This window comes from Mesoplodon bidens (genome assembly GCF_964165515.1).
Source record: "Mesoplodon bidens genome assembly, chromosome: 2".
NCBI lineage: Eukaryota > Metazoa > Chordata > Mammalia > Artiodactyla > Ziphiidae > Mesoplodon > Mesoplodon bidens.
In genome coordinates, this window is record NC_138177.1 from 118,691,660 (window position 1) to 118,715,838 (window position 24,179).

At 38.0% G+C, this 24,179-nt stretch overlaps 1 protein-coding gene across 4 annotated transcripts in view; it reads left to right on the forward strand.

Annotated features, from left to right (window-relative positions):
* The window catches only part of ZZZ3 (zinc finger ZZ-type containing 3), a 112,227-nt gene that overhangs the window by 67,654 nt on the left and 20,394 nt on the right, over window positions 1-24,179 (forward strand). The window lies entirely within an intron of this gene.

Genomic DNA, 24,179 nt, shown 5'->3' on the forward strand with positions numbered 1-24,179 from the left:
TTAAAGCTGGTGCTTCAGTACTATAGATCCTTTTTTTTTTTTTGATTATATTTGATTAACAATGCTGTGTTAGTTTCAGGTGTACAGCAAAGTGATTCAGTTATACATATACATGTATCTGTTCTTTTTCAAATTCTTTTCCCAGTTAGGTTATTACAGAGTAGCGAGCATAGCTCCCTGTGCTATACAGTAGGTCCTTGTTGGTTATCTATTTTATTTTATTTATTCATTTTTATAAATTTATTTATTTTTGCCTGTGTTGTGTCTTCATTCCTGCGTGTGGGCTTCCTCTAGTTGTGGCGAGTGGGGCTACTCTTTGTTGTGGTGCACAGGCTTCTCGCTGTGTTGGCTTCTCGTTGTGGAGCATGGGCTCTAGGCACGTGGACTTCAGTAGTTGTGGCATGCGGGCTCAGTTGTTGTGGCTAGCGGGCTCTAGAGTGCAGGCTCAGTAGTTGTGGCACACGGGCTTAGTTGCTCCGCAGCATTTGGGATCTTCCCTGACCAGGGATCGAACCTGTGTCCAGTGCATTGGCAGGCAGATTCTTAATCACTGCACCACCAGGGAAGCCTAGTTATTTGTTTTAAATACAGCAGTGTGTACATGTCATGTCCAAACTCCCAGTCTGTCTCTCCCCACCACCCTTCCCCCTGGTAACCATAAGTTTGTTCTCTAAGTTTGTGAGTCTCTTTGTGTTTTGTATATAAGTTCATTTGTATCAATTTTTTTTCTTTTTAGATTCCATATATAAGCGATATCATATATTTGTCTTTTTCTGTCTGACTTACTTCATTTATTATGATAATCTCCAGGTCCATCCGTGTTGCTGCAAATGGCATTATTTCATTCTTTTTAATGGTTGAGTAATATTCCATTGTATACATATACCACTTCTTCTTTATCCATTCATGTGTTGGTAGACATTTAGGTTGCTTCCATGTCTTGGCTATTGTGAACAGCAGTGCAGTGAACATTGAGGTGCATATATTCTTTTGAACCATATTTTTTTCCAGATATATGCCCAGGTGTGGGATTGCTTAATCATATGGTAGCTCTATTTTTAGTTTTTGAAGGGGCCTCCATATTGTTCTCCATAGTGGCTATACCAATTTACATTCTTACCAACAGTGTAGGGGGATTCCCTTTTCTCCACACCCTCTCCAGCATATGGTTTATAGACTTTTTTTTTTTTTTTTTGGCTGCATTGGGTCTTCATTGTTGCATGCGGGCTTTCTCTAGTTGCAGCGAGCGGGGCCTACTTTTTCTTGTGGTGCGCGGGCTTCGCATTGCAGTGTCTTCTCTTGTTGCGGAGCACGGGCTCTAGGTGCGCGGGCTTCAGTAGTTGTGGCTTGCGGGCTCTAGAGCACAGGCTCAATATTTGTGGCGCACAGGCTTAGTTGCTCCACGGCATGTGGGATCTTCCTGGACAGGGATCGAACCCGTGTCCCCTGCATTGGCAGGTGGATTCTTAACCACTGCGCCACCAGGGAAGCCCTTGTTTGTATATTTTTTTTGATTATGGCCATTCTGACTGGTGTGAGGTGATAGCTCATTGTAATTTTTTTTTTTATTTTAAGATCTATTTATTTGTTTGGTTGCACCAGGTCTTAGTTACAGCAGGTGGGCTCCTTAGTTGTGGCTTGTTGGCTCCTTAGTTGCAGCATGTGGGCTCCTTGGTTGCGGCAGGTGGACTCCTCCTTAGTTGCAGCTCCAGGGCTCCTTAGTTGTGGCTCGCCAGCTCCTTAGTTGTGGCATGCGAAGTCTTAGTTGTGGCATACATGAGGGATCTAGTTCCCTGACCAGGGGTCGAACCTGGGCCCCCTGCATTGGAAGTGCAGAGTCTTATCCATTGCTCCACCAGGGAAATCCCCTCATTGTAGTTTTGATTTGCATTTCTCTAATAATTAGTTATGTCGAGCATCTTTTCACATGCCTCTTAGCCATCTGTGTGGGTTTTTTTTGGAGAAATGTCTGTTTAGGTCTTCTGCCCATTTTTTGATTGGGTTGTTTGTCTTTTTGACGTTGATCCACATGAGTTGTTTGTAAATTTTGGAGACTAATCTCTTGTTGGTTGCATTGTTTGCATATATTTTCTCCCATTCTGTGGGTTGTCTTTCGTCTTGTTTATGGTTTTCTTTGCTGTGCGAAAGCTCTTAGGTTTAATTAGGTCCCATTTGTTTATTTTTGTTTTTATTTCCATTACTCTAGGAGACAGATCAAAAAAGATCTTGCTGTGATTCGTGTCAAAGGGTGTTCTGCTTTTGTTTTCCTCTAAGGGTTTTATAGTATCTGGTCTTACATTTAGGTCTTTAATCCTTTTGAGTTTATTTTTGTATGCTGTGAAAAAATGTTCTAATTTTATTTTTTAACATGTAGCTGTCCAGTTTTCACAGCACCATTTATTGAAGAGACTATCTTTCCTCCATTGTATAGTCTTGCCTCTTTGTCGTAGATTGACCATAGGTGCATTGGTTTATTTCTGGGCTTTCTATCCTGTGCCATTGATCTATATTACTGTTTTGGTGCCATTACCATACTGTTTTGATGACTGTAGTTTTGTAGTATAGACTGAAGTCAGGGAGCCTGATTCCTCCAGTTCCGTTTTTCTTTCTCAAGATTGCCTTGGTTATTCGGGGTCTTTTGTGTCTCCATACAAATTTTAAGATTTTTTTTTTCTAGTTCTGTGAAAAATGCCATTGGTAATTTGATAGGGATTGCATTGAATCTGTAGATTGCCTCGGGTAGTATAGTCATTTTAACAATGTCGATTCTTCCAATCCAAGAACATGGTATATCGTTCCGTCTGTTTGTGTCATCATCAGTTTCTTTCATCAGCGTCTTATAGTTTTCAGAGTACTGTACAAGTCTTTTGTCTCCTTAGGTTTATTCCTAGGTATTTTATTCTTTTTGATGTGACAGTAAATGGGATTGTTTCTTTAATTTCTCTTTCGGTCTTTTGTTGTTAGTGTACAGAAATGCAACAGATTTCTGTGTATTAATTTTGTATCCTGCAGCTTGACCGAATTCATTGATGAGCTCTAGTAGTTTTCTGGTAGCATCTGTAGGGTTTTCTTTGTATATACTGTCATGTCATCTGCAGACAGTGACAGTTTTACTTCTTCTTTCCAATTTGGATTTCTCTTATTTCTTTTTCTTCTCTGGTTGCCGTGGCTGGGACTTCCAAAACTATGTTGAATAAAAGTGGTCAGAGTGGGCACCCTTGTCTTGTTCCTGATCTTAGAGGAAATGCTTTCAGCTTTTCACCATTGAGTATGATGTTAGCTCTAGGTTTGTCATATATGGCCTTTATTATGTCGAGGTATGTTCCCTCTATGCCCACCCTCTGGAGAGTCTTTATAAATGGGTATTGAATTTTGTCAAAAGCTTTTTCTGCATCTGTTGAGATGATTATGTGGTTTTTATTCTTCAATTTGTTGATGTGGTGTATCACACGGATTCACAGATATAAATCTTTTAAAATTAATTTTATTAATCAACAAACATGCAGTCTGGGCTGCTGTTGCTTTGCCCTGACATAATTCAGTTCAGCAAACATCTGTTGAGTGCTGCTGTAAGCTTGGAATAGTCTTAGAGAAACCATATATGTAAAGATGAGTAAGAGTTGGTCTCTTTCCTGGAGGAGTTTAGGGAGACACATTTTATCTATTTATTTATGTATTTAATGTATTCCTTTAAATTTTTTTTATTGGAGTATAGTTGATTTACAATGTTGTATTAGTTTCAAGTGTATAGCAAAGTGAATCTGTTATGCATATATCTAAAAGATTCTTTTCCCATGTAGGTCATTATAACATATTGAGTAGAGTTCCCTGTGCTATACAGTAGGTCCTTATTAGTTATCTATTTTATATATAGTAGTGTAGGGAGACACATTTTAAGCCACTACCCATTTCCATCCCAATTGTATTTTAGTGACAGTCTTGCTTTCAGTTCTTCCAGGTATTTTGTTCCCTTTCACCATTCTTATGTCTGCAATGTCTCAATTAATTATTTAATATTTCAGGAATGTTTATGAAGCTCTTACTTTTCCATAACATTTGAGATGTGATTGCAGTGTATATGTATATGGCTTACCTTTTGTTTTCCTCCCCTAGTAATTGTCCCAGAATAGATGGACAGCTGATAATTGGCAAATAAATACATAGAATATACAGTTTCTTACTTAACAACTCTATACGTTTTCTGTATTTGCCCTTATCTGTCCTTGCTTCCTTTTATCTGCCTTGGATTCCCTGATCTTTAACTGCATAGTTTTCTTGCCAACATTTTTTCCTCCCCTCTCCCATTGCCTTTCCTTTGTTCCTACTGAAGGAAAATCACATACTTCTGCATACTGGTACCACTGTAAATTTATGGTTTCCAATTACAGTTGGGGGCCTCTCAGGTGGTATGTACCTTCCATTTTTTCCTAATCAGCTTTTTTTTCATGACTTTTAAAAATCTTTTTTACTCTCACTAAGCCACCAGCACCTCACTCTACAGATGCCCTGGCTTCCTACTTCATGGGGGAACAAAAGGCACTGGAGCAGAACTACTACCTCAGTCAACATCTTGCTCCATATTTATGTGCATCTGTACCCATCCTTCATGAGTGAGAGTATAATGTACTGATTATGCTCTTGGGAGTCAGAGAGGCTTAGCTGAGTTCAAATCCACTACTTGAAGCCTTGGGCAAATTACTTAACCTCCTTGAAGTTTTGTTTCCTCATCTGCAAAAAGAGAGTAGTAATACATATAGGGCTGCCAGTGGTTGTAAAGGGCTTAACATAATATCTTAGAAATACTAAGTTTTCAATACAAAATGATGATGGTGATGATGAGGAGGAAAAACAGACTGTAAAGTGAAGGGATTTCTTTTTCCTACCTGAGGCTAAGCCTTCTACCAGTGAGTCAGGTCCCATCCCCTCTTACTTTCTTTTAGAGACCTTGCTCTGTTTGTTATTACTCTCAACTGAGTTTTCAGAATCAACCTTTCTAATGGTCCCTTTCCCATCTGCATTTAAACATGCTTAAGTCTTTCCTGATTTAAAGATTATCTTTTCATTTCCCAAATACCTTTCAACTACTTACTTTCTCCCCTTCACAGCTAAATTTCTTGACTAAATTGATTCTATTTCTCATTTCTCCTTTGTTAACTTTTCACTCAATCCTAAAGTATTGAAGTCTAGCTTCAACCTCCCAGCGCACCTCTGAAGTGACTTATTAATGATTTCCTTGTATGAAATCTAGTGGACATAGCCTTTTACCTCAGATTTTTTTTTTAAATTAGAAGTTGGCTTCACTGGCCCTCCTTCTTGAAATTTTTTTTTTTTTGGAATATTTCTTTTGTCCAAGTAGTCACCAAGTGCTATAGAACCTCCCATATAAATCTCTCAAATTACCTACTTACCTCATTCTTTCTCCATGCCCACTACCTTAATACAGTCTGTCTTTCCTCTGGGTTATTACAACAAGAGCTCATTAATTGGTCTCCTTCTGGAGTCTTGCTCCACTCTAATCCATTCTCCTTGTTCTGGTGTGAATGCTTTTTGTAAAAAGCAACATTTTTTTCCTTCAGCTTAAAACTCCTCCAGAGCTTCCCATGGCCCTTAAAATCAGGTTCACTCTTGACTTTACAGAGCTGTGTGTAATTGATCCCATTCTGCCTCTCGAGCCTCAACTCTGTCTTCACTCCCAGTCGTACCAAAGCTCTTTTCTGGTCTTAGGTCCTGTGTTTTGCCTAGAAGCATTTCTGCATAATGTTCCTTCTGTTTGGTTGGAAAAATTCTTGAACTCTTCTTCCCTTCTACACCTCTTCCCCAGCTAATTCCCTTTCTTCCTTCTGGTCTCAGCTGAATTTCCTTTGGGAAGCTTTTCCTGACCCTCAGAGACCTCCGTTCAAAGCCCTCCTATATTGTGTGCATTCCTCTTTAAAACACTCATACCCCATATTGTAATTGGCTGTTTACTTATTTGTGTTGCCCCCTTGACTGATACCTCTGATAGGAAAAGGCCCTTTGTATCATGAGTGTTTAATGAAGTACTTTAGCGTGGGAGGTGAATGAGTTAATGAAAACAGAATGAAATCATGCTGCTTCTTCAGGTATTTGGAACTAAGAAAAACTATGTTATAAACCGTACTTTGGCATCAGAGTATAGAAATATATATGAAGCTTGTTTAAGCCTTCTATTTAAGTTAGACCCAAATAAAACAAAAAGTGATGAGACAAGGAAAATATAGCTTAACTATCATGCTTTTTGTTGTTGTTGTTGTTAAAGTATTGTAGACAGAGATTGTAGACTCCAATCTAGATCTATCCTAGGCCAGTTTCCAGGTACTAAGATAGACTCAGAAAAGAGAAATCTGATTACTTTTATTGTAGAGACCATTGAAAGAATGACTGTATCTTCAGGATATTTGATGAAACCTTAATGGAAATACCTTTTGAAACATATTAGAAATTACACTTCTTTCAGGGGACTACCTACACATTGAGAACATACATAATGAAGGCTTTTGGGGAAGGGGCAGGTATTTTTGTACAACTGTTTGAGACTGTCAAACCTCTTTTTTTATTAATGAATGACATGTTTGAGTTAAGACATTGTTTACTCTATTTATGATACATTTAAATTAAAAAAACCCTGATATTCTTCTTTCTCCTCTGTTGTGTTGTTATTGAATTAATATTTGTATTAGTAGATGAGTAGGAAAAGGAAGAGTTGTTAAATAGGCTAATTTTATTACTATTCTGTTATATCTAAAATGGGGCAGGAAATTAAGGCCTCATGTTAGGTTTTAGATAATTTCTGAGTTTTTGGTTTAGGCTCATTTTCCTAGTGTATGAAATCTAAACTCAATATTACACATAAATTATGTTGTGTAAATTATATTATGGAAAGAATTTTGTAGCAGGAGTGTACCTGTATTTCCAAGTTTTGGTTATGTCATCTGCAATGTAATAATACCTATTTCAAAGGTTTTTTGTTCAAGGATAAATATGATCACATATGTTAACTAATATATACTCAATAAATATTCATGAAATGAGAGTTACAAGGAAGGTAACAATAGCTGTGCAAAGAGTAAAGTTTTGATCAAGGATAAATATCACATATAAACATAACTAATATATACTCAATAAATATTCATGAAATGCGAGTTACAAAGAAGGTAACAATAGCTGTGCAAAGAGTAAAGTTAATAGTAGTATAATGAGATTATAAGGTAGCAATATCAATACAGAAGTAAAAAAATTTTTATTCCATCTTGTGATTTTAAAATTTTATGTAAATTGTGTTCTTAGCAGATGCATATACACTTAAATACATTTTTTACCACTCATAAATATACTTTATAATCCACTGTGTTGTAAATACTAAAGTTGGTCTAATACTGTTTTTTAAAAAATATTTATTTGTTTATTTGGCTATGCTGGGTCTTAGTTGCAGCACGCAGGATATTTGTTGTGGTGTGCACGCTCTTTAGTTGTGGCATGTGGAATCTTATTTTTTTAGTTGCGGCATGTGGGATCTAGTTCCCTGACCAGGGATTGAACCTGTGCCCCATGCATTGGGAGTGCAGAGTCTTAACCACTGGACCACCAGGGAAGTCCCTAATACTGTTTTATGAAACATCTACCATTATTAAACTGGAAGAACTATTATTTTTAAACTTTTCCTCCCTGCAGCCTCCCCATCAGAATGTATTTTTTATTTTCTAAAATCATTTATTTTGGGCTGTGTTGGGTCTTCATTCCTGTGCACGGGCTTTCTTTAGTTTTTGCAGGCGGGGACTATTCTTTGTTGTGGTGCACGGGCTTCTCATTGCGGTGGCTTCTCTTGTTGTGGAGCACAGGCTCTCGGCATATGGGCTTCAGTAGTTGCAGCACATGGACTCAGTAGTTGTGGCATGTGGGCTCCAGAGTGCAGGCTCAGTAGTTGTGGCGCACGGACTTAGTTGCTCTGTGGCATGTGGGATCTTCCCAGACCACGGCTCGAACCCATGTCCCCTGCATTGGCAGACAGATTCTTAACCACTGTGCCACAAGGGAAGTCCCCAGAATGTGTTTTTTAAGAGTATGTAGTAGCTAGGTCAGGCATAATGGTGTTTATTTTAATGTCACTACTATGCTGAAGCACTAAAATTAAAAGACTAGAGTTGCGCTTACTCAGTAGCCTAAGTTGAATAACTGTAGTAGGTCTAGAGATTAGATTTATTGGACAAAGATTTTACATTTGAAATACTCTAGCAGTGATCAGTCTTAAGCAGAATAAATTAATACTATAAAGGTGTTTTCAACAAATATATGGAACAGAGATAGCAGCTGAGAATTATTTATAAATTGGCAAGTTCTAGAACCATTAAAATGATTCCTCTATGTGGTAAAGTTTAACCCAAAATAAATGATAATTTGCTAACAAAAAATTTTAATTTTAAAATAATTAGATGGGATGTCTTAAATTCTGATATTTCAACTGGTGGAATCTTAACTACATACTTCAACCAAATACTTTCCCTTTTGCTATTCCAAGATAGTAAAGGAATAATGGCTATAGGGAAGGTTGAGAAATTTATTTTATTAAAAAGATTTATAGATTTATAGAAGAATCGAGAGCATATTACAGAGAGTTCCCATCACTCCCTACCCAATTTCCCCCATTAGTAATATTTTACATTAGTATGTTACATTTATTACAATTAATGAATCAATGTTAATGTTACTATTAACCAAAGTCCATACCTTATTCAGAGTTCCTTAATTTTTAACTAATGTCCTTTTTCTGTTCTAGAATCCCACTTAGGATACCATATTACATTTAGTTTTTATGTCTCCTTAGTCTTCTGTTGGTTGTGACAGTTTCTCAAACTTTCCTTGTTGATGACCTGGGCAGTTTTGAGGGATACCAGTGGAATATTATAGATTCCTCTCTATTGGAATTTGTTTGATGTTTTCCTCTTGATTAAACTGGGGTTGTGGGTTTTTGGGAGGAAGACCACAGAGGTAAAGTGCCATTTTTGTCATTTCATACCAAGGGAAATACTAGTTTTTAAAAAAATTTATTTTATTGAAGTATAGTTGATTTACAGTGTTGTGTTAATTTCTACTCTATGGCAAAGTGATTCAGTTATACATATACATATTCTTGTTCATATTCTTTTCCATTATGGTTTATCACAGGATATTGAATATAGTTCCTTATATAGTAGGAGTTTGTTGTTTATTCTCTATATAATAGTTTATTCTCTGTATAATAGTTTGCATCTGCTATTCCCAAATTCCCAGTCCCTCCTCCACCCCCGTTCCCCCTTGGCAACCACAAGTCTGTTCTCTATGTCTGTGAGTCTGTTTCTGTTTCATACATAAGTTCATTTATGTGATATTTTAGATTCCACATATAAGTGATATCCTATGGTATTTGTCTTTCTCTTTCTGACTTCACTTAGTATGATAATCTCTATGTCTGTCCATGTTGCTGCAAATGGTATTATTTCATTCTTTTTTATGGCTGAGTAGTATTCCACTGTATATATGTACCACATCTTCTTTATCCATTCATCTGTCGATGAACATTTGGGTTGTTTCCATGTCTTGGCTATTGTGAACAGCACTGCAAGGAACATTGAGGTGCATGTATCCTTTCTCATCTGTCGATGGACATTTAGGTGGTTTCCATGTCTTGGCCATTGTGAACAGCACTGTAAGGAGCATTGGGGTGCATGTATCCTTTTGAACCATGTTTTTCTCCAGATATATGCACAGGCGTGGGATTGCAGGATCATATGGCAACTCTATTTTAAGTTTTTTGAGGACCCTCCATCCTGTTTTCCATAGTGGCTATACCAATTTCCCTTCCAACCAACAGTGTGAGAGGGTTCCTTTTTCTCCACACCCTCTCCAGCATTTATTTGTAGACTTTTTAATGATGGTCATTTTGACAGATGTGAGGTGGTACCTCATTGTATTTTTGATTTGCATTTCTCTAATAATTTGTGATGTTTAGCATCTTTTCATGTGCCTGTTGGCCATCTGTATGTCTTCTATTTAGATCTTCTGCTCATTTTTCAATTGGGTTGTTTTTTGTTATTGAGTTGTATGAACTGTTTGTATATTTTGGAAATTAAGCCCTTGTCATTTGCATCATTTGCAAATATTTTCTTGGATTGTCCTTTCATTTTGTTTATGGTTTCCTCTGCTGTACAAAAACTTGTAAGTTTGATTAGGTCCCATTTGTTTAATTTTGGTTTTATTTCTGTTGCCCTGGGATACTGACCTAAGAAAACATTGGTACGATTTATGTCAGAGAATGTTTTGCCTATGTTCTCTTCTAGGAGTTTTATGGTGTCATGTCTTATATTTAAGTCTTTAAGCCATTTTGAGTTTATTTTGTGTATGGTGTGAGGGTGTGTTCTAACTTCATTGATTTTTTTTTTTTTTTTTTTTTCTTTTTTGTGGTATGCGGGCCTCTCACTGTTGTGGCCTCTCCCGCTGCGGAGCACAGGCTCCGGATGCGCAGGCTCAGCGGCCATGGCTCACGGGCCTAGCCGCTCTGCGGCATGTGGGATCTTCCCAGACTGGGGCACTAACCCGTGTCCCCTGTATCGGCAGGCAGACTCTCAACCACTACACCACCAGGGAAGCCCCTAACTTCATTGATTTACATGCAGCTCTCCAGCTTTCCCAACACCACTTGCTGAAGAGACTTTCTCCGTTGTATATTGTTGCCTCCTTTGTCAAAGATAGTTTATTTCTGGGCTCTCTATTCTGTTCCATTGATCCATGTGTCTATTTTTTTTTTAAGATTTGTTATTTATTTTATTATTTTTGGCTGTGTTGGGTCTTAGTCGCGGCATGTGAGATGTTTGTTGAGGCATGCAGGATCTTTTCGTTGTGGCGTGCAGCCTCTTTGTTGTGGTGTGTGGACTTCTGTCTAGTTGTGGCATACAGGTTTTCTGTAGTTGTGGCATGCAGGGTCCAGGGAGTGTGGGCTCTGTAGTTGTGGCATCTGGGTTCCAGAGTGCACGGGCTCTGTAGTTTGCGGCACATAGGCTCTCTGGTTGAGGCCCGTGAGCTCAGTAGTTGTGGCGTGCGTGCTCAATTGCCCCGTGGCATGTGGGTTCTTAGTCCCTCGAACAGGGATCGAACCCCCATTCCCTGCATTGTAAGGTGGATTCTTTACCACGGGACCACCAGGGAAGTGCTCCACGTGTCTGTTTTCGTGCCAATACCACACAGTTTTGATTACTGAAGCTTTGTATATTGTCTGAAGTCTAGGATGGTTATGCCTCCTGCTTTGGTCTCTTTCCTCAGGATTGCTTTGGCAATTCTGGGTGTTTTATGGTTCCATAGAAATTTTAGGATTATTTGTTCTAGGTCTGTGAAAAATGTCATGGGTAATTTGTTAGGGATCACATTAAATCTGTAGATTGCTTTGGGTAGGATGGCCACTTTAAGAATATTAATTCTTCCAATCCAAGAGCATGGGATCTTTCCATTTCTTTGAATCATCTTCAGTTTCCTTTGTTAATGTTTATTAACATTTAAAAATTCTCAGCATTTAAGTCTTTCACCTCCTTGGTCAGGTTTATTCCTTAGTACTTTTTTTTCTTTTGATCCTATTTTAAAAGGGATTGTTTGTTTACATTCCCTTTCTAATATTTCATTGTTAGTGTAAAGAAATACAGCCGATTTCTGTATGTTAGTCTTATATCCTGCTACCTTGCTGAATTCGTTTATCAGTTCTAGTAGTTTTTGTGTGGAGTCTAGGGTTTTCCATATGTAGTATCATGTCATCTGCATATAATGGCAATTTTAGCTCTTCCCAAGGGATATACTATTAATATGATTTATTACAGTTGTTGACCTTGATCGCCTGGTAATATTTGTCAGGTTTCTCCACTGTAAGGTTACTCTCCACTTTCCGTACTCTATTCTTTGGAAAGAAGTCACTATGCACAGCCTACACTTAAGGAGTGGGGGTTATGTTCTCTCTCCTTGAGGGCAGAGTGTCTCCATAAATTATTTGGAAATCTTCTACATGGGAGATTTTTTTTCTCTTTTTTTTCCTCCCTCCCTCCCTCACTCCTTTCCCCCTCCCTCCCTCCCTTCCATCCTTCTTCCCTTGCTTCCTCCTTCTCACTCATTCTTCCTTCAGTCATTTATTTATATAAAGTATAGACTCATAAATATTTACTTTCAGACTTTGGGTATAATTTAGTACCACTCTATTTTATTGCTCAAATTGTTTCAGCTTTGGCCATTGGGAAACTTTCTGTTGGCTCCTGTGTCCTATTAAGGTGGTGTATTTTTGTTGTATGTATTTGTTTGTTTTTCAAGCACTTTCTTACTTTCTGGCACTTTAAAATACTCCAGATTCAACTTGTGTATTTCCTGCCCCAGTCCTAGAATCAGCCTTCTCTGTAAGGAACCCCATTTCCCTTCATTGCAGAACAGTGTTAGAAGTCAGTATTTGGGTTCTGTGTGCTGGCTGCTGAGGGTTGTTGTTGCTTTTATTTATCTGTCTCAGCTGACAAGAAAATATATGTGTGTTTACTAACCTGTGTATATACACATATCTATAAATATTTCTATATGTAATCATCTGTATATATACAAAGCTAAACATGAGTTCATACTTTGACTCTATCTCGAATTCATTATATTACCATATGGATCCTTTTAGCTCCTCTCCTTATTTATCTGTAAATTCTCCAGCACTAGCAAACCTGGCCATCCATCACCCATTTATTTGTTTAATTCCATTATATGTGTATAGCAGTATTAGAATTGTTAACTCTTACTTCTATGGGAAATAACTATGTCAAGTAGAATATAGTGCTTATGTGAAGTTCCTTTTACCTTTTATCCTTGAGATGCTACTCATTTCCAGAGTTACCTAGGTCAGGACCTTTTCCTTCTACCCGCTTTAGTGAGGTTGTTTCATGCATTTATTGTACACTTAGATCCTTGTGTCACAGTTTATATTCCTTCCTAGGGTCCCCTGACCTACTAAATGATTTTTTAAAAATTTGCATACATTAAGGTACATTCTTTATGCTTTAAAGTTTTATATGCTTTTGACAAATGTATAATGTCATGGATCCAACATTACAGTACCATACAAAATAATTTCACTGGTATTAAAAAAAAATAATAACCTTTGTTTCCTGTACTTAACCCTCCTCCTTTCCCCTGAGTTTCTGGGAACTACTGATCTCTTTACTATGTCTGTAGTTCTATCTTTCACAAAATGTAATACTATTGGAATCATAACATATAGCCTTTTGAGACTGAAGAAATTTATTTTTAACACTCTTTCTAATATCTTTAGAAACTTACTTTGGAGTGTCCTTGATGAAACAAAGCCTACTCCAAACTTCTGCCAAATTTATAACACCTGTACAGTGTCCTTTGATGGTGATCATTCAGTATCTATTTAAACTTATCTTGTGACAGGGAACTCACTGCTTTATGAAATCTTTCCTTTTTTTGAAGTTCTTCCCTAGAACTTCTCTTGAATGATGTGATTTTGACTTTGGGGTGACTTAGAATATGTCTCTTCCCTTTTCTACATAACAAGCTCTCATATTTTGATGACAGTTTTAATGTGCTGTCTTCTGCCAACTACTTTCTTTTAACTTTTCAGAGCCCTAGCTGGTTAAAAACTTCTGGGTATACGTCAGTGTAAAATACGGTGTTTAGCATGTAATGTTATACACTAGCCACATAGCTTTCTATGTGGTTTCCATTGCCATTTTCATTTCTCTCAAGTTTATCTTACACATTGCAGCCATGTTAGCCTTCCAAAGGCAAATGCTTTCTTATATCATTGTTTGAAACTTCCAGTTGCTCTCTGTTGCATTTTTGAATATAGATGCTCAAGTGGTACTTCCTGGGAATTACAGAAGTGGAAAGTGATTTTAGAAAGTCTTATTTTGTATCAGTACAAGAAGAAACAGAAGGCCTGATATGATACAGGGTAGTAGATTTGATCTTGACCACAGCTTGTCAGAATGGGACTAGAAACCATATCTCTTTGTCCCATCAGATCTACAGCTCTTTCTAGTAGTCATTTAAAGAGTTTTTATTTTGTGTTTTCAACTTGTCCTCATGTTTTATATTCTTCATACTATCACTATTCTCTCAACTTAACACAGACTTAACCTGCTGCTGTGCTTTCTCTTGCACTATTTATTCTGTCTATAATATCTTAACCTCCTTTTCCCTTTTCCTTTAAAAATACCACATATTTTTCAGGATTCAACTTGATTTTTGCTTCTTGTATGAAATATTGCTTGGGTTTCCCAGGAGTGATAGCTTTGTTCATTTCATGCTTAAAAGCTCATCATGGTTAGTCAACTTTTACCTATGTGTTTTTCTCTTACAGTACATTAATCACTATAATTCTTGCAAATTTTAGGAATTGACTAGGAATTTTATAAGCTTTCTTGTTTTTTCAGTATTTAAATAAGCAACTACCAATATACATATGAACACCCTCTTACTTAAATTGTAATGGTCTTAAGGGTAGGGCTGCATATCGATTATACTTGTATCCTTCAGGAACAGCTGATGTAGTGCTCTTTGTACAATGAGCATGCTTGGTTAAGTGTTTGAATGGGTTCATACAAGTACAAGCTAATATATGTTTTTGAGCAGCCACTTCACACTTCAACCTCATAATTGTACTTAGGATCAACTGGGAGGCTCGCAGTTTTTTATGCCTGTTAAGGCAACTTCGTGCCATCCTGTACTTGTCTGGTTATTTTGTAGTCCAATTCCAGATTTTTTGTTTATGTAGTTAAATTTCTTCTTGTCTAGTTTTCTAGAGGTTGCTTGTTATTTTTTAATCCTGACTTTTTTTCATCTAAAGTATTTGCTGTCCTTCTCAGCTTCATGTCATCCATGAATTTGCTTAAGTATACCTTTTGTGTGTTCATCTGAGTCTTGACTGTTGAAAAGGATTGAGGCTATATGTACCTTTAGCATATATAAAGAAATAACAAGAACATATATACACCATTGAAACAGTGTTCTGTAAACAGTTGTTTAACCACTGAAAAGCCATCCATCCAAATAACTATTCAGATCATATTTTCTCTTGTGGTTTTTGTTTATTTGTTTTCATCTTTATGAGCACTTTCTATGTCTTGTGAACCTTAATATCCTATGGGACATTATTAAAGAAGTAGAAAAATGGCTTTTCTCTCAAGGATTGTATAATGTAATAAATGAGGTAAGACATATATTTTAAAAACTAGAGGGATAGGTGTACCTAACAATTCCCACCTTCAGGAAGTATACTATTCAGTGATTTAGGGAATAGCCAGTCTCTTCATAAACCACAGCCATCATATTCCAGGTAATTTCTTTTTGGAAGTAGCTTCTTTGAGAGAAAAGCCATTAATGTATCATGAGTAGACATTGTGATGTAGGGTAAACTTACTCCTTAGATCTTTTAAAATACCTTCTCCTTGGAGAGCACTTACTCCTCACTATGGGCAGAGCTGATGAACCCAAGTCTTAGATATGTTCTGTATGAAGTCAACAGTGACTTAATGCTGTATTTATGTGTACAGTATAAACTGAGTCCATTTTTAACTCAGGAAGAACATAAAATAATGATTGACCAGAATTGAACAAGTGTCTTATAATCCTAGAATGTTTCACTTTGAAAAAAGTTTTTGCAATCACTTATCAGGTCCATTCTTCTCATTTTATAGCTGAGGAAGCTAAGGCCCAACTTTTAATGACTTGAATAAGGTCCCATAGTTAGTTGCTGATGGAGCTTGGACTTGAACTAGGACTCCTATGTGAATCCTAAATAGTTTGAAAAGAGTAGAAGTGATCTCTCTGCAACATTGTCTCCCTAGAAAACTTTCCCTTAAAAAAAAAAGGTACAATATCTCATGCATATAACAGTAATGAAGTATTTACATACAGATATAGAGTAGTTATGGAATCAAAAAGCCTATAATTGTTTAACCACAATCTAGGTTAAGAAATACAATATTGACAGCACTCCAGAAGTCCCCTGTGAATAGTTCCTCAGTTATACCCCCTTCTTCTCAGAGATAACCACTGTTTTACTTTTGTGAAAATCATTCTTTGCTATTTTAAAAGGTTTTACCACCTATGTATGTATTCAGAAACAATGAAGTTTAGTTTAGTATTCTTTGTGATACATTATGTTTGTGATATTCATTTGTGTTGTATAAATAGATGTAGTTTGTCCATTTTCATTGCTGTGTAGTATTCCATTGTATACCCATATCACAGTTTATCCATTCTGCTTAGATGGACCTTTGGGATGTTTCTGGTTTGGAGTTGTCATGAATAAGGCTGCCCAAAATATATGCTGCTGTGTATATTTGAGAGTTTCTTGAAGTTACATTCCTGTATATGGGACGTCTGGGTCTTGGGGTATGTGCATTTTCAGCCTTACTAGTTAATTACTAACTAAGATATTCTGGTCTTCTCTGAGAGGGTCTTTTACTTCCTGTTCAGCCTTATTCCTAGGGTGTAGCCCTTCAGGATCCCAGGCCAGAGCATAAGCTGATTTCTCAGAGTCTCACCCTTGGTAGGCCCTAGACTCCAGCTTGATCTTCTTCCATTTTAAGCTATCAGAAGCCTATCAATCTCCTCTTCTGGATCAGTAAATTGTTTCTGGGCAAAAGCGCCCCACAACATAGTTTCACTTTCTGGTTTCTGTCTTCTCATGGATCTTGACCTGATAATACTTATAATTCTGTTAGCTCATTGATGCTTTTCAGAGTTTTTACATATTTTTTTTCAGCTTGTCTTCAATGAAGGGTTTATTCTGAATTTGCCTAATCTACATTTTCCTGGAAGCTGAAGTTTGTGCCTGTTGAGCTTTTAGTTTTTTTTTTTTTTTTTTTTTTTTCTTTTTGCGGTATGTGGGCCTCTCACTGCTGTGGCCTCTCCTGTTGCGGAGCACAGGCTCCGGACGCGCAGGCCCAGCGGCCATGGCTCACGGGCCCAGCCGCTCCGCGGCATATGGGATCCTCCCAGACCGGGGCACGAACCCGTATCCCCTGCATCGGCAGGCGGACTCTCAACCACTGCGCCACCAGGGAGGCCCGAGCTTTTAGTTTTAACTATTATATTTTTAGAATTTTAATTTGCTTCCTTTTCAAAGCTATATACTCAGTTTTTGTAGTTTCCTATTCCATATAGGTATTTTCAAGCTTGTGTTTTATTCTTATTCTTTGTGTCTAGTTTTCCTGTATGCTTGATAATTTTAAGATGTGAGCTGTTCACTTTCTTTGGAAAATTATTTATTAGTTATCTTTGAGGGCTGCAATAAAATTGTATTCCTCCCAAGAAAATTGCGTTCACTTCTATGGGTATGTTGGTGGGGATGGGTGTGTGTATACCAGTCCAGAATGACTGCTTTAAATGATAGTCATGGCTTCAGTTCTTTTAGGCCACCCAGTTAATATGATTTGGGGCAGCAAATATATACAAGGACTATCTGTGGTAACAGCTTTTTATTGTTGAAATTTTTATGTGCTTGGTTCCTGAGTCCCAAAGCAAGTCTCCTGTGGGGTGGTGGGAGTGAGGGGGTAGGGTCACAACTTGATGGGAGAGGGTCTCTTATTGGACTTCCTACCTTGTTGGCTTTGTTTTCTGTTCCCTGACCAAGTGAAGTACCTGCCCTCAAGGCCAAAGTGGTGTTGTGCTGCATTTGATTCTCTCAGTTTATGCCTTCACTTAGATTTTGGCCTATTAATAAAAAGTCTTAGGGGCTTCCCTGGTGGCGGAGTGGTTTAGAGTCTGCCTGCCGATGCAGGGGACACGGGTTCGTGCCCCGGTCCGGGAAGATCCCACGTGCCGCGGAGTGGCTAGGCCCGTGAGCCATGGCTGCTGAGCCTGCGCGTCCAGAGCCTGTGCTCCGCAATGGGAGAGGCCCGTGTACCGCAAAAAAAAATAATAATAATAATTAATTTTAAAAAAAGTCTTAGTATCTTACTGGTTCTTCTATGCTTTTAAAATAAAAAAGTACATGGTTTTTTCTTTATTTGTTTTTATTTATTTATTTATTTATTTAATTTATTTATTTTTAAAATTTTTGGCTGTGTTGGGTCTTTGTTGCTGCGCACGGGCTTTCTCTAGTTGCGGTGAGCAGGGGCTACTCTTCGTTGCTGTGAGTTGGCTTCTCATCATGGTGGCTTCTCTTGTTGTGGAGCATGGGCTCTTGGCACACGGGCTTCAATAGTTGTGGTGTGTGGGCCCAGTAGTTGTGGCTCCCAAGCTCTAGAGCACAGGCTCTGTAGTTATGGCGCATGGGCTTAGTTGCTCCGCGACATGTGGGATCTTCCTGGACCAGGGCTCGAACCCCGTGTCCCCTGCATTGGTGGGCGGATTCTTAACCACTGTACCACCAGGGAAGTCCCTCTTTATTTGTTTTTAATTCAGCATTTTTAGTTGTTTTCAATACAGGGTTGATCTTTATATCTGGAAAGACATATTAGTTTCTGTCTTAACACAGAATTTCATAAAAGTCTTTTTGATCATTCTCTAATGAAAAGTGAGAGAGACCATTTGTGAATTTGCAAATCCTGTAGTTTTAGTGTTTCAAATCCTTCGTGAAGGAAGACAGTAATTTTAAAAACCGTGTGTTCTACTTTCATAAAAGTAATTTCTGTTCAATCATGTATATACATGGTGAGCTCAACATCTTGCAGACAGTAGAAAATGCCACACTTAGTTAAGATAATGGTATAGTTAGAGTAAATTGAGGCTCCTCCCTCAATTGTTTTATCCTGGTAGATTGCTATGATGAAATTTGTTATTGTTTAAAATTTTGTTAAAATGTTACTGTTATTTTTGAGAACCAATTTGCTTTACATAACTTTGTCCTGTTGAAAATAAAATCTATAATAAATCTTGCTCTTCTTTTTCTTATTTCCTTCTACTCACAATGCATACAAGTGTGCATTTGTGCACACATGTGAAAACATTTGTTAAGTCATCTGATTGGAAGTTTTTCCTATACCCCTTTTCCTTTTCTTCTTACAGTATAAACTAATAGATTTATTATTATGTCATGTTACTCCCTCTAGTTTTTTTCAGTGTGTTTAATCAAGCTTAGTGTTCCAGCTAATAATAATCATGTTACTCTTTCCCCCTCATCTTCGTTCCCACCTCATATACTATAAAACTTTTCTTTTTGCTAAGCCGGTTTTTAATTAATTAATTAGTTAGTTAATTTGGCTGCGCCGGGTCTTAGTTGAGGCCCGTGGGATCTTCATTGCGGCATGCGGAATCTTTTAGTTGTGACATGCGAAATCTTAGTTGTGGCATGTGGGATCTAGTTCCCTGACCAGGGATCGAACCCAGGCCCCCTGCATTGGGAGCGCAGACACTGGACCACCAGGGGAGTGCCTGCTAAGCTCTTTTAAAGTGTGTTGTAGACTTATCACCCGTATATGTTAGTATATGTCTCCTAAAAACAAGGACGTTCTCCTACATAACCTTAACTACTTTATTACACCAGTTTGGCACTGATATAAACAGCAATATATTAAAATTTTTTCATCTATACACCCAAATGTCCGTTTTCCCTCTGTGGGAGCTAATCTCAGATTATGCATTACATTTGGTTGTCATGTCTCTGTATCTTTAGATCTAGAGCAGGGCCTTGCAGACTTTTCCCTAAAGGCGAAGATAGTAATATTTTAGGCTTTGGGGATCAACTCCACTTTACAGCTACTCCACTGTGTCATTGTAGCTAGAAAACAGCCATAGACATTGTGTAAACAAATGAGTGTAGCTATGTTCCAATAAAACTTTATTTAAAAAAACAGGCATGGGCTTCCCTGGTGGCACAGTGGTTGGGAGTCCGCCTGCCGATGCAGAGGACACGGGTTCGTGCCCTGGTCCAGGAAGATCCCACATGCCGCGGAGCAGCTGGGCCCATGAGCCATGGCTGCTGAGCCTGCGCGTCCGGAGCCTGTGCTCCGCAACGGGAGAGGCCATAACAGTGAGAGGCCCACATACCGCAAAAACAAAAAAAACAGGCAGACCATAGGTTGTAGACTCCTGATCTAGAATAGCTTTCTCTTTTTTTTCCTTTCCTTTTTTTTTTTTTTTTTTTTTTTGGTGATGGTGAGGTCTTTAGTGACACTATTTAATGACTGAATAATCAAGCCAATTTTAGGGGCAGAATAACCCTCAGTTTAGATTTTTTTAAATGTTTTCCCGGGGACTTCAATGGTGGCACAGTGGTTAAGAATCCACCTGCCAGTGCAGGGGATACGGGTTTGAGCCCTGGTCTGGGAAGATCCCACATGCCGCAGAGCGACTAAGCCCGTGCACCACAACTACTGAGCCTGCGCTCTAGAGCCTGTGAGCCACAACTACTGAGCCTGTGTGCCACAACTACTGAAGCCCATGTGCCTAGAGCCCATGCTGCACAACAAGAGAAGCCCACACACCACAACGAAGAGTAGCCCCTGCTTGCTGCAACTAGAGAAAGCCCGTGTGCAGCAATGAAGACCCAATGCAGCCAAAAATAAATAAATAAATAAATAGTTTCCCCATTAGTTTTTAAAATTACAAATGCCATGTAACCTTCCACAATAGAATTGAAATCTGACTCCTTGAAAAAGATTCTGGCTTGCTTGGAAATAAAATCTTTCTCCTCTCTCTCTCTCTCTCTCTCTCTCTCACACACACACACACTCTCACTCTCACTCTCTCATAGTGTGTGTAATATCACTGTCTAGAAATTGGACAATACAATTAAACTTCTAGATTGTTAATTCTTGGTATCCTCTTTCAGACATCAGTATTTTTACAAATATACTCTTTCATTTAAATGTTTTAAAATTCACAGAAGTGAGTAAAGAATTCAGGAAGATTTGGAGAGTGAAAGGTAGTGAAAGTAACTTAGATGTAGATTTGAAGAGTATTTCTATTTTAGTCAAATGTGATTCCTCAGTATACAAGCTAAAATTCTTTTTATGTTGAAGACATGAAACAAAATTTAACAATTATCTGCCACAGCTAAGCTTGCTGTTCTTTGCATTGGATTCAGCTTTAGAAATAGATAAAAAATAATTTTGATAGATTTAATACAAAGTTGTCTGTGTGGGGAAGCTGTACTCTACTTGCATTCTTGTAAAAGTTTATACTTTTTTTTTTCCCCAGTCTTTCCATCCTCTTACTTGGTTCAGTGAATAGCAGAATTGAAAGCAGCATGTTTTACTGGAGTAAAAGAGTTTCAGGATTTTTTAATGCTTGAATTTCCTTTAAATATCTCTGTGAACATCTATGGTGATTGGGTGCTATCCTACCATCTTTTATTGGTTTTGACTGAGAAAAGGTTTTGCTTCATATTGTGCCTTATCACAATTTGATTTTAGTTTGCCCCTTTGTACGTTATAAGACAAGTCTATTTTCTTTTCCACATAGCTGCATGTTACATAAAGATTGAAATAATATTTTATTGGAGGTTCCCATTTCTTGGCTAATTAAATTATTCCTCACATCACATTGTGGAACAAATGGCTGGCATGATCTGTGCCTTGGTTTACTTATCTGTGAAATAAGGGTAATGGTACCTATCTTGTAAGTTGATTATGAGAATTGCCTAATTGCACATTGTACAATATATATAGTACACATTCAGTAAATGTTTGACACTATTATTATTTCATATTACATAGTCTCCCATCCATCTTGTGTGGTCATGAACCTGTTTGTCTTTCAAAGCAGAGCTGAATACAGTAGTGAGTATGATCCTATTAGCCCAGGAAGAGAACAGTGGCCACGTCACCGGTTAATTTGAACTCAAGTTGGAGTTTTCTTTTTAATTCATTGTGGAGAACTTCAAGCATACAAAAAAGTGGACAGACTGGTATGATGGACCCTTACATGCCCATCCTCCATCCCCCACAATATGGCAGTCCTGTCCCATTCGTTCCCATCCAGTTCCTTTACTCCCTCTCTGGTGTAGTGGTAGATCCTCTATTATACCTAAGCTCTGTTCCTGATTTACTTTGATAATTACTGAAGCTTTTAAGGATAGTGCCTAAATTAATGAACAGATGAATCTTGCCTTGATTGATGCCTGGGTCACATTCCAGCTTTTAGAGCTGAAGTGAGTGGATGGGTAGGATTGAAATTAGATTTATCTGTATTACACTGTTTTTTAGATGTCATGCCAGTTTTTTATTTCCTCCATCTCTGCTTAGGGATATGTATGATAATCTTATTGGTAAAATCTCTGAATACTCTAGGAAATTATTCAAATTAGCTGGGCTAGAAGACTTAAACTCACTATCTTCTTACAGTCTTTTCACTTATTCTGGACTTTTAAGTCTTTACCAATGTATATATTAGGTCTTTCAATTTGCTAATCATTTAATCTTGATTGAAGAGAAGCAAAATAGGGAGTGAAGAGTTATACTTTCTTTGTAATCTCTGTTGGAATTATTTTTTAAAGCCAGAATCATTGTGGAATAATTTACATACAGTAAAAATTGTTATAATTTACTGACTTCAAATAGAGGCCTTCCCAGTGGCAGTGACTGACTAGCACTTTTTCAAGCCTCTGCTTGTTTTTTCCTATAACTCTGTTCTTACTTGTGCCTCATTAATTGTTACTTGCTTACACTAGTTTGCTGCAAGTTTAATAGACTCATAATCATTTTCATATTGATGATACAGAAGTGTGTCCTCCTATTTAAAGCAGGGGTCAGTCATCACAGAGACACCATGATAAGTCTTTGGTTATTCAGCTACATGGGGTAGGCGTTCTGAAGGTGAAATATGGCAATTAAGAGTATTATAGAGAGGTTAGGTTAGGTTCTACCTGACTCAGTACAATCACCCTAAGATTGAGCGTGGGTGAGCCTTCCTGGTAAGAAAACACCAGCACGGTCAAGGTTTGTACACGCCATACACCTCAAAGGAAACAGAGACAGAGTGAAAGTGAGTTTAGGGTTAACCTCTGTAACTGATCCAGGAGTAACTTAGTACAGCCCTTGCTTTCCAATTCAGTTCTAACTTTTGAATGAAGTATCTCTAGCTTGAGAGAAGCCATACCCTTCAGAGTTTTACCTTGATTATTAAACATCTCATCAAGGATTAGTTAACAAGGGACTTGAGAATAAGAATATGTTTTAGGCAGGGGGCTGAAACGGTGTTCTAATAGAGAATGTCATGTTGCAGTTACACCATGTCTGAACATCAAAATTGCATTGTTTGGGGCTTCCCTGGTGGCGCAGTGGTTGGGAGTCCGCCTGCCGATGCAGGGGACACGGGTTCGTGCCCCGGTCCGGGAAGATCCCACATGCCGCAGAGCGGCTGGGCCCGTGAGCCATGGCCGCTAAGCCTGTGCATCGTTGCGGAGGCTGTGCTCCGCAACGGGAGAGGCCACAGCAGTGAGAGGCCCGCGTACCGCAAAAAAAAAAAAAAATTGCATTGTTTTACCCTTGAAATTTCTGCTTGTTTGCTAACTTCCGGACCTACAAGTTTCAGTATACTTTTGATTGCACAGAACATCTGTCCATTTGTTCATTCAAAGAATATTTACTGAGCATCTATATGTTGGGAAGTGTGCTGCACACTGAATAAACAAAACAGTGGACTTTTCAGATGTGTTTGCTATTATGGAGTTTATAGTCTTTGGGAAACAGAGTGAAATTTATTCAAAGACATAAAGAAAAATTGTGCTTCACTAATATTTTAAAGACCTAGTGACTTATTTTGAAGTGAACTTGGAGTGATTTGTTCTTGGTTCTTTTTGCAAAATGTATTCGAGTATTCAGGGGTTTTGTGCTAACGTGTTTCCTTATGTGTATTGATATGTGAAATTAGACAGAGAGGCGGGACAATTTGAACTGGGGTTGGGGGGAGGAGAATATGAACAGATAGTAGGTTTGTGTGGGTAAAATTCTATGTTAGCTGTGCTAAATAGACTGCTGTAGGCAGGGAAGTAAAAAATATCTTTGAGTTCTTTCTTCTATAAAAATGTTTAATACTTAAGAATTGACAGGGAAGTAAACTTCCTCTAGAATGGAGGTATAACAGAAAGAGCAAATGAGAACCATGACAACTAAGATCATGTCTGAATTATATGACAGTTTCTTGTAACTCTGGTCAAGAAAATTTGCCTCAGATTTCTTATTCCAACAGAATACAACAGAGGG